Below are 10932 nucleotides of genomic sequence, written 5' to 3'. Positions count from 1 at the left end.
AACAAACTGAAAAACAACCAAATGTGCAAACCTGAACTGAATGAATATTTGATATGAAGCAATTATTGTTAATTTTTAAGACATGATAATTATGTTATGGTTATGTTCTTACAGGGAAGAGTTCTTATCTTTTGGAGAGTTACACTGAAATACAAATGAGATGCTATAAAGCCATGGGGAGAGGAGGATACGGTTACAGGTGAAAAAAATGGAAATGAGTTGATAGTTGTAGTTGGATGATGGGTCCATGGAGTTTCATTATATATGTTCTCTACTTCTGTTACTGGTTTGAAGGTGTTGTATATGTTTTTAATATAAAAAAATTGCCTCTCCATGGTGCCTAGATCAGCATTTACACATAGTTGGAGTTCCCTTGTGGTGCAGTGGAAGCGAATCCAACTCATAATCATGAGGTTGTGGGTTCGAGTCCTGGCCTCTCTCAGTGGGTTAAGGATCCAGCGTTGCTGTGAGCTGTGGTATAGGTGGGCAGTGGTAGCTCCAATTTGACCCCTGTCCTGGGAACCTCCATATGTCATAGGTGCGGCCCTAAAAAGAAAAAAAAAAAAAGGTTAACTTCACTCATTATGAGACATACAAATTAAAATGACACTGAGATACCATTCCTTACTCATCAAATTGGCAAAAATTCAAAAGCTTAACAACATACATGGTTGGCAAAGTGGCAATGATACAGGCACTTTCATACACTGCTGGTCATTATACAAAATAGCACAGCCCTGTGGAGGGGACATTGGTAACATCTAACATGTACCTTTCAGCCTGGCAATCCCATTTCTAAGAATTTAAGCTCAAAAGATACCTCCAGCAACACAAAACTACATAGGCACAGGGTTATCTACTATAGCAATTATGTCTAATGGCAAAATACTAGAAACCACTTAAATGGCGTTGAAAAAACTCTAGTACAAAGAGTGGAGTACTATGTGGCTGAAAAAACAATGGAGGCAATTCCTATGGACTGAATTGGGAGCTACCCTGGCTATTGTTAAATGAATAAAAGAAAAGCGCAAAAAAGCATATGCAGTATGATACGTTATGTATAAGAAAAAAGAGGAAATAAGAAAACAAACACATATCTTCTGGGTTTTGGGGGGTTTGTTTTTTAGGGCCTCACCCATGGGCATATGGATTTACCATGATTTATTGATCCCATCACCTGATAATGACATCTGCATTGTTTCCAGTTTTTTACTATTATGAATAAAGTGGCTAAGAACTTTCATGTTTAAGTCTTTGTGTGGATATATGTTTTCATTTCTCTTGGGTTAATAGGCGGGAGTAAAATTTCTAGGTCACGCAGTAAGTATAAAACTTTTTAAAAATGTTTATTTATTTTATTTTTACTTTTTGGGGGGCTGCACCTGAGGCATATGGAAGTTCCCAGGCTAGAGGGTTGAATCAGAGTGGCAACTGCCAGCCTACACCACAGCCACAGCAACGCCAGATCCGAGCTGCATCTGCAACCTACACCACAGCTCACGGCCACACCAGGTCCTTAACCCACTGAGCGAGGCCAGGGATCAAACCCGCCACCTCAAGGTTCGTAGTCAGGTTCATTACTGCTGAGCCATGACGGGAACTTCATAAGTATAAAACTTTATAATACAAGTTTATTTAAAAATTTCCAAGTTTTCCCCCAAGTGGTTGCAACAGCAGTGTATGAGCATCTCAGTCCTCCACATTGTCGTCAAGGATTTCATTGTCATTCTTTTAATTTTAGCCATTTTAGCAGATGTAATGGTATATCATTGTGGTTTAATATGAATTTCCTGCCGATTAATGTTCTCGAGCGCCTTTGGTATGTGCTTATTGGCCAAGACTATGCTTTCTTCTGTGAACCAGAGCTCCTTGGGGAAATCGCTGATTCCAGAGCTAAAGCATCACAGCCACTGCAGATGGCTTGAAATATTTATATGCCTTGCTACTTGCAACCAAGGCTTCTGGATTCAAACAACTCTGGCCCTACTTCCTTTTAAAAAATTTTTTTAAAGATTTTTATTTTTTCCATTATAGTTTGTTTACAGTGTTCTGTCAATTTTCTACTGTACAGCAAATTGACCCAGTCACACATACAAGTATACATTCTCTTTCTCACATTATCCTCCACTAAGCGCCATTATAAGTGACTAAAGATAGTTTCCTGTGCTATATAGCAGGATCTCATTGCTTATCTATTCCAAAGGCAATAGTTTACCTCTATTGACCCCAGCTTCCCAGTCCATCCCATTCCCTCCCCCTCCCCCTTGGCAACCACAAGTCTGTTCTCCAAGTCCATGAGTTTCTTTTCTGTGGAAAGGTTTGTTTGTGCCATATATGAGAGTCCAGACGCGTGATATCATACGGTATTTGTCTTTGTCTTTTTGACTATCTTCACTTAGTATGAGAGTCTCTAGTTCCATCCATGCTGTTGCAAATGGCATTATTTGTCCTTTCTTATGCTGAGTAGGCCTGACCTCCTTGAGGGCAGAGACTGTGGTTTTCTTCCTGCCTCCTCAGGCACCGGTGTGGCCCTTAAAAGGGACTCAAAATTGTTGGAATGAATTTATTTCTATAATTCTGTTAATGTCTTGCTGTCTGGTAACCTAAAGACTCAAAAAAAGATAGAGGGGGAAAAAAAAAAAAGAAAGGACTTCTGGGAAACGGAAGTGAGTATTTTGTTCCTTTCTGGATGCCACAGAGGGGCCGCCGCTTGGCCTCTTCCACCTGCCATTGTGTTGCCCTTTGACTTGCCAACTCCTCCCGGTATCAGGCACTAAGATACCAGCCACTGAAGAAGACACTGTTTCTGAGGACAGTTTCAAGCATACTGTTTTTCTATGACCATTGTCATTTAAAATAAGGGTCTCTTGGAGTTCCCGTCGTGGCGCAGTGGTTAACGAATCCGACTAGGAACCATGAGGTTGAGGGTTTGATCCCTGCCCTCTCTCAGTGGGTTCAGGATCTGGCGTTGCCCGTGAGGTGTGGGTCGCAGATGCCGCTCAGATCCAGCGTTGCTGCGACATCTCCCATTCGACCCCTAGCCTGGGAACCTCCATGGGCCGCAGGAGTGGCCCAAGAAATGGCAAAAAAAAAAACACCAAAAAAAAAGAAAAACAAAATAAAATAAAATAAGGGTCTCCTTATTGTTATTCTGAGACTTCTGTTTAGACGTGCTCTCTAATCCATTCAATTTCAAATAACGTGGAGTTCTCCTGTGGCACAGTGGGTTCAAGATCTGGTGTTGTCACTGCAGTGGCTTGGGTTGCTGCTGTGGGCAGGTTGGCTCCCTGGCCCTGGGAACTTCTGCGTGCTGCAGGTGAGGCAAAAACAAAACAAAACAAAAAAAAAAACACAAAAAACAGAAAGAAAAAAAGAGAGAAAAAAATCCATATGACTCCTGCAAGATCATATAGTGGCTGGGACACTAAAACAATAAAAGCTTTCCAAGCTTTCTTCAGAAAAAATAAATAAATAAATTAAATTAAATAAGGGTCTAGGAGTTACCTCATGGCTCAGTGGGTTAAGGATCCAGCATTGTCACTGCTATGGCTCTGGTTCCAGCTGTGGCACAGGTTCGATTCCTGGCCCAGGGAATTCTGTACACTGTGGGTGCAGCAAAACAAACAAACAAACAAACACCTAAAAACAAAAACAAAAACCCCAGGGGTCTAGTTTCCTGGCTTGAGCAGCTCATTCCCATCCTGGGTACACATTAATTTTTTATTTTTTATTTTTAAAATTTTTCATCTTTTTCAGGGCCACACCTGCAGCATATGGAAGTTCACAGGCTAGAGGTGGAATTGGAGCTGTAGCTGCTGGCCCACACCACGGCCACAGCAATGCCAGATCCAAGTGTCATCTGCAACCTACACCAAAGTTCATGGCAACGCCGGATCCCCAACCCACTGAGCGAGGCCAGGGATCGAATCCAAATCCTCATGGACACTAGTTGAGTTCGTTACTGCTGAGCCATGACAGGACCTCCCTGGGCACACATTTAGATAAATATTTCACTATCTTAAGGGGGAAAAACCCTCTGCTTAAGTGTAGAACAAAAGCCCTCAATAAATGATTGCTCCAGTAAACATCAGTTATCTACTGCCATGTAATAAATCCCTCAAAATTTAATAGCTTAAAACATGAACAATTTATGTATTTTTTTACATCCTATGGGTTGAAAGAGCAGTTCCTATGTTGGTTTCTCCTCGCCCCTCTCAGACAGCTGCATTCTGGGCTTGATGGTACAGAATGGTCTCACTCAGGTGTCTGGGGCCTCGGGTGCCATGGCTGGAATGTTTGCAAGATATGGGCCTCTCTCTCCACTAGCTCTCATATCTTGGACTTCTCAGCATGGTGGTCTTGGACCAGAACCCAAAGAGGCCCGAAATGAGAGCTGCTAGGTCTCTTGAAACTTGCTTGGAAGTCATACATCACCTACTCTGTTCTATGGGCCAAAGCAAATCAAAGCTTCTGCCCACATTCAAGGGTTGGGGTGGGGGGGAATAGGCTCCATCTGTTGATGGGAAGAGAAGCAAAGAATTTGTGGCCATTTTAATCCACCATGTGAGGTGAAAACAGTAGCACCCCCAAACACTAGGATACCAACTGTGTAAGAAAGTGTCAGCACACAGAGCCCCAGAGTAGATAGGCAACACAGACGAATCAAAAGTTGTTTTTGTTTTTCTGGCTGTAGGGTACCTGGGTTGTTTGATTTTATGTCTAGAAAGAGAAGGTCAAGAGAAGGGTCATGAGGATGGTGGAGAGAGTTCGGATCATCAAGACATAACAGAAGGAGCTGGAGCTTTTGGTCCTGATGAAGGGGAGACTGCGAGGGGATGGGGCACTGATTTCAAATGGCTAGAAGGCTAGTAGGTGCTCTGAGGCTTGTTTGTGTGCTACCCAAGAGCACAACTAGAACCAGGGGAGTGGAAATGCCTGGAAAACAGATTTTCCCTAATTTAAGAAAGAACCAGTAGATGCAAACTGCTGCTACTAGTTTATCCATTTGGATGGATAAGCAATGGGGTCCTACTGTGGAGCACAGGGAACTATATCCAATCTTGGGTTAGAACATGATGGAAAATAGTGTGAAAAAGAGGATGTACGTATATGTGTGACTGGGTCACTTTGTTCTACAACAGAAATTGAAAATTTCAAATTGATTTGCAATCGAAAATTGCAAATCAACTATACTTTAATTTAAAAAAATTTTTTTTGGTCTTTTGTCTTTTTTTTTTTTTTAGGGCCACACCCACGGCATATGGAGGTTCCCAGGCTAGGGGTTGAATTGGAGCTGTAGCTGCCAGCCTACGCCACAGCTCACAGCAACGGCGGATCCTTAACCCACTGAGTGAGGCCAGGGATCGAACCTGCAACATCATGGTTCCTAGTCGGATTTGTTAACCACTGAGCCACCACGGGAACTCCTTAATAAAAAATTTTAAAAAGAGAGAGAGAGAGAGAACTAGAGGTCAGAGATGAACCTAAATGGGAGGCACAACCACGAGAGATAGGACCCACTCTCCATTGCGCTTTGCACACAGATGCAAGTGCCTCTGTGACAGCCACTGTCCTGGAACGTAGAAGTTACTCATGCCTCTGAAAAGGCCTCTGGAATTCCTCCCAGCTTTGAGATTTGCTGATGCCATCCCCTTCTATTGTTACCTTGGGCCTGTGTGACATGGGGATTACCCAGCTGTCAGTCCAGTGGGCAGTTTCCAGAGCCTCCATTGCCACCAGTCACTCCCTGGGCTCTGCAGAATCCCCAAATGCAGCTGGATGGCATAGCCCTGCACCCATCCTTCCTGAAAGCCTCTGACAGTTTTGATCCTTCACTCTACTGCTGTTCTGAGATTCCCTTCTGATTGATGTGTCCCAGGACATGGAAGTGACTTGCCTCATCCTGTCTGGAGAGGTTGTGCCTTTTGCGCCGTATAGAAAACAGCCAACATTCACTCTTGACTTTTTTGCACTGGTTTATGGCCGGACTGTCAACTCTTCTGCAAGGCAGGACCCACCCCATTTTATCTGGTACCTGACTCACAGTTAGGACCTAAAGGGCCACTGGCAGCATCCAGCATCACGTGGCACCTCCACTTTGCCCTCACCTTCTTTAAGGGTGCCCAGGGATTGACCTAAAGACATCGCTTGTTGCTGAAGCCCAGGATGAAGCTATGCTTCCTATGATTTGGGAACGCACTCCCACCACCCAGACAGCGTGTGAGTGTTTTCTAGGAGCCAGTGCTTACACATAGGACCCCAGTCCTAACGACATAATCCTATGAGGTGGCTGCAGAGGAGAAAACGAGGCAGAAGAAGTTAGGTATCCAGTTCAGGGTCACACCATTGTCAAGTGGCAGAACTGAATCCTAGACAGTGACTTCAGAGCCTGTGAATTTAACCGCGGCACGAGAGTGGCTGCCGCTTCTTGAGTGTCTGACGTAGCATGGCCATGTCTGAAGTGCTCCCCATAAGCCCTCTGATTCAATCCTCAGAACCATTCTGTGAGGCTTGTGTTATTATCTCCATTGTTCCAGGTCAGGAAACTGAGGCTCAAAGAGGTTGAGAAACTTGCCCTCGGACACCGAATCGTGAGGAATGGCTGTGGGCGAAAATGGCCCCAGATCGTTTGACATTCTTCTTATAGAGCAGTGAGGTCTCTTTTCCCTCCTCTTAAATCTGGGCTGGCTTCCATCGCTTTGACAGCAGGAGAGGGGCTTTGTGGATTCTTTAACAGGACTGGCAGTTTGGTTTTTTTCACGATTGCACCAGCGGCATACAGAGATTCCCAGGCTGGGGGTCGAATCAGAGCTACAGCTGCCGGCCTACACCACAGCCACTGGCCTACGCCACGGCCACAGCAACGCCAGATCCGAGCTGTGTCTGCTACCTACACCACAGCTTACAGCAATGCCGGATCCTTAACCCACTGAGCAAGGCCAGGGATTGAACCCACAACCTCATGATTCCTAGTCAGATTCATTTCTGCTGTGCCACAACAGGAACTCCTGCATGAAAATACCTTGGACCCTCCCGACCAGTTCAGTTGCCAGCTGGAGACCACCAAATGACCTCAGTTAGTGCCATGTGGACAAAAGAATTGTCCTGCTGAGCTCTGTCTGCATTCCTGATCCACAAAATCATGTGACATTAAAAAAATAGTTGCCACAATGTTTCAAGGCAGCTTTGTTACAGCGCCATAGAGAACTGGCATAGTAGCAAGATTTGGAGATGAACCCAGGCTGACTCCAAAGCTTATGCAGTTAAGCACCAGGCTACTTGCTTGGTTGATGTTAGCAGCCATCGCCAGGCAAAAAACTGACCCCACGAGCATTCTGCGTGTTTTCAAAGAACAGTTGAATTGGTTCTATAATACTAGACGGATCAGGATCTTTGCCTACAGCCCCTCCCTCAGTTCCAGGCAAACTTTTTCGCACATGATGCTATAGGAGGAACCCAAAAGGGCTTCAGGGCTGCAGGATGGACCACAACGCAGAGAGGATCCAGTGTCAGAGTAAGAGAGATTTCATCACAGTGGCCCAGAAGGAAAGGAAGCCAAGGGTCCTAATGAGAGGGCTCCTAGACTGGGGTCCAACAAATTATGACACCCCCCACTCCCCACAGAAAGAACAAGGTCAAGTAGAAAAATACCAACTCTTTGGCAAGCCCTAAACACCTGTGGAGACACAGCAATGACCAGGTAAGAGAAAGAACTGGGGACGGGCGGCCTTGAGTTCAATCCCAGTTCTGCTGATTTCCTGCTGTGCAACCTCAGGAAAGTTACTTAATCTTTCTGATCACCTTCTCTCTTTTAACAGTGAGACATAAAATACTTAGTTTTCAATGTGGCTCTGAAGACTATTACAATGTGTGTGACATACTATTTGGCATATAATAGGAAGCCAATAAATGTTAGTTTCCCTTGATCCTTATCTAGGAATTCAGGATATCATTTGGCTCTTTTTATTTCTCCAGTATATCACATTTCTGATTATTAGCATTTGCTATAATTAAAAGTGATCAGGGGAGTTCCACTATGGCACAGCAGGTTAAGGATCTTGTCTCTTCAGAGGCTCAGGTTCGATCCCCAGCCCGGCACAGTGGGTTATGGACCTGGTGTTGCCATGGCTGTGGCATGGGTCACGGCTGCTGCTCAGATTTGATCCCTGGCCCGGGAACTTTCATATGTGGTGGATACGGCCAAAAAAAAACCCCACAAAAAAACCAACAACAAAACAAAACAAAAGAAACAAACAAACAAAAGAGCAGGGAAAAGGGGGAGAAAGAGGAAAGAAAAGCAAAGTAAATTGGAACCATATCTCCTTTTTGCAACCAATCAAATCAGCTTACTACCCACTGACAGTAAGAAGCTGGGCCTCAGACCTTCATCTGTCCACCCAAGCTAAGCCTCCTCACAGGCGACCACCTCTGCCCAGGCACATTTTGACGGGGGAGGTGGGCTGTGGGCGAGGTGGCTTCCGCATCTCCTCTCTCTCTGAGCACATGTGCTGCTCACCCATGCCCTTTCACTGTGAGGTCCTCCCACTGGGGCTGTCTGTTGGTCCTGCCCGTGTGGGACATCTGAAGGCTCCCAGGGACAGAGAACAGGTTGGGGGACTCCCTCAGTTCAGCTGCTGGAAAACCATTTCCCAACACCTACATGAGGTCTGGGCTCTCGCTGCTGCAGCTAATGGGACATGGTGGCTGTGGCTCTTGCCATCTGTCAGCCAGCAGGCAGGAGGAGAGGAACCCGGGGAGCTTATTGGCGCCCCGACTTGGTGGGGGCAAGAACTGGGGTGTGGCTTCCATTACTTCCACTTATAAACCATTGGCAAGAACTCAGTCAAGGGACACTTCTGGCTGCAAAACGGCTCGGAAAGCTAGGCTTTCCTGGTACCTCTGGGAATTTGGAAGAAGGGCAGAACAGATACTGGAGGACAGCAGGAGTCTCCACCCACTCCCCCTGCCAGCTAGCTAATACACAGACTAAATATGCACATTTCTGCAAGGAAAAAAAACACAAAAAACAGCAGAGTGATACATTTAGAGCAGCAGGACTTTAAAAATATAAAGATTAGCAACTCACAGGGTTTCCGCTGTGGTGCAGTGGGTTAAGAATCCAACTACAGCAGCTCGGGTCGCTGGCGTGGTTTTGATTCCCAGCCAGGTGCAGTGAGTTAAAGGATCCAATGTTGCTGCAGATGAAGCATGGGTCGCAGCTGCAGCTAGGATTCAATCCTTGTCCCAGGAACTTCCATATGTTGCAGGTGTGGCAATTGAAAAAAAAAAAAAGGAACCCAATTAAAAGAAAATCAGAAACTTACACCGGAATTATGTTTTTCTTCAAACAAAGCAAGAATAGACTCAAAAACAAATTACATCAAGCGCAAACAAAATATATAACACATTAGATACACTTATGTGCTAAGGCATGTTGCAAGAGAAAGACTACGGACCCCAAATTTGCAATGAAGATTTTGCTCTTATAAAGAACTGCATTGCAGGAAGGAAGTGCTCACCAGTTAGAGGGTGAGGATTGCCAACTCATTTTCTTAGTAGGTCAAAATTATATTTTTCTTTTTTATAGGAGACTTTTTTGGTGTCGGGAGGTGGAGGGGGGCAGATGGATTGACTTATCAACAGGGAGGAATGTTCTCATGATCCTCAGATGGGAAAAAGGAGACTTGAATCTCAGGTAGAGGACATGAGATCTCATTATACTCAGCCTTGGAGAAGGGACAGAGATGGAGCCAGGAGTCATATATGTTAGCAAACTTCAAAAAGACTATTTTTTTAGGCATACGGATAACAAACATGTGGAAGTGAACATTGTGTTTGTCCGGTAAAACATATGGATTTATCAATTTCTCATTTGATTCTTTTTCTCTAACCACTGAAATAAAATGCTGTCTTATTGTGGAAAAAAAAAAAACAAAACTTACACCAGAAAGCAAGGAAGAGCTCAAAAATCAGAAGGATGTCAGACAGAGGAACCAGCTTGAAAGAGAGTCCAATGGCTAAAGCTGGGTCGATTTGAGCAACAAAATAAATAATGTGGTATTGGATTACAACCTAAAGTATAGCACAGGCATGTCATCTTAGTATAAAGCAATGATTTGATATATAAATAGGGGACAAAAGCAAACCTTCCTTACAGAAGAATTCCAAATGATATAAGCAGATGCTCCACCCTTACTAGGTGGAGCTTAATTCTCCTCCCATGTGGGTTGCAATTAATGAATACAGATGGAAGAGGGGAAGAGTCACTTTGCAGTGGAGAAACCTGGCAAACACTACCTCAACCAAATGATCAAGGTTACCAGCCCTGGTGATAAGTCAGGTCAGCAGCATCTATGCCTGACTAGATGTGATGAGAGATTTTGACTTCTTCAGGCTTCTTCCTCAAGACTCATAACTCCAATCATGAGGAAAAACTCTCCCAAATCCTATTTCTGGAGGGTTTGTAGACTGAAGGACAGTCTACAAAATACCTTATGCCAACACTCCTCAAAATTGTCAAGGTCATGAAAAACAAGGAAAGACAGGAACGATCACAGACCGGAGATGGCTAAGGAGGCATGATGACTAAATGTGAGGCAGTGTCCTGGGTTGAATCCTGGAACTAAAAATGGCAAAAACCACTGAAATCCAAATAGAGCCTAGAACTTAGTTAATAATAGTAATAGACTAATGTTGTTTTCTTAGTTTTGACAAAGCACCATGTTAATATAAGAGGTTAACATTAGATAATGTGGGGATGGGGGAAGCGGTATATGGGATCTCTATATTTTATCTTTACAACTTTTCTATAAAATCTAGAATTATTTTGGAGTTCCCTGGTGGCCTAGAGGGTTAAGGATCTGGCACCATCACTGCAGTGGCTCTGATCACTGCTATAGTACAGATTCAGTCCCTGACTCAGGAACTTCTGTA

The sequence above is a fragment of the Phacochoerus africanus genome, chromosome 7, assembly GCF_016906955.1.
Source record: "Phacochoerus africanus isolate WHEZ1 chromosome 7, ROS_Pafr_v1, whole genome shotgun sequence".
NCBI classification, from domain to species: Eukaryota; Metazoa; Chordata; class Mammalia; order Artiodactyla; family Suidae; genus Phacochoerus; species Phacochoerus africanus.
Note: the sequence above shows the minus strand (reverse complement) of the source record.